The following is an 801-nucleotide window of genomic DNA, read 5'->3' on the forward strand; positions in this document are numbered from 1 at the left end:
CAGCTGTTAAGTATATGGGGTTTCCCTTGTATGTTACTTGTTGCTTCTCCCTTGCTGCATTTAATATTCTTTCTGTGTGTTTAGTCTTTGTCAGTTTGATTAGTATGCGTCTTGGCATGTTTCTCCTTGGGTTTATCCTTTATGGGACTCTTTGTTCCTCTTAGACTTGATTGACTATTTTCTTTTCTATGTTGGGGAAATTTTCAACTATAATCTCTTCAAAAATTTTCGCATACCCTTTCTTCTTCTGGGATCCCTATAATTCGAATTTGGTGCATTTGATATTGTCCCAGAAATCTCTGAGACTATCCTCAGTTCTTTTCATTCTTTTTACTTTATTCTGCTTTTCAGAGGTTATCTCCACCATTTTGTCTTTGAGCTCACTGATTCGCTTTTCTGCTTCAGATATTCTGCTATTGATTCCTTCTATTTTTAATTTCAGTAGTAGTGTTGTATGTCTCTGTGTGTTTATTCTTTAATTCTTCTAGGTCTTTATTAATTGATTCTTGCATTTTCTCCATTCTGTTTTCAAGGTTTTTGATCATCTTTACTACCATTATTCTGAATTATTTTTCAGGTAATTTGCCTATTTCCTCTTCATTTATTTGGACTTCTGTGTTTCTAGTTTGTTCCTTCATTGTGTAGTATTTCTCTGTCTTTTCATTATTTTTTTTTTTTAACTTATTGTGTTTGAGGTCTCCTTTCTTTCTCCTTTTTTTTTTAAATTTTATTTTATTTTTAAACTTTACAATATTGTATTAGTTTTGCCAAATATTGAAATGAATCCGCCATAGGTATACC

This window comes from Bison bison, unplaced genomic scaffold, assembly GCF_000754665.1.
Source record: "Bison bison bison isolate TAMUID 2011002044 unplaced genomic scaffold, Bison_UMD1.0 scf7180017846421, whole genome shotgun sequence".
Lineage (NCBI taxonomy): Eukaryota > Metazoa > Chordata > Mammalia > Artiodactyla > Bovidae > Bison > Bison bison.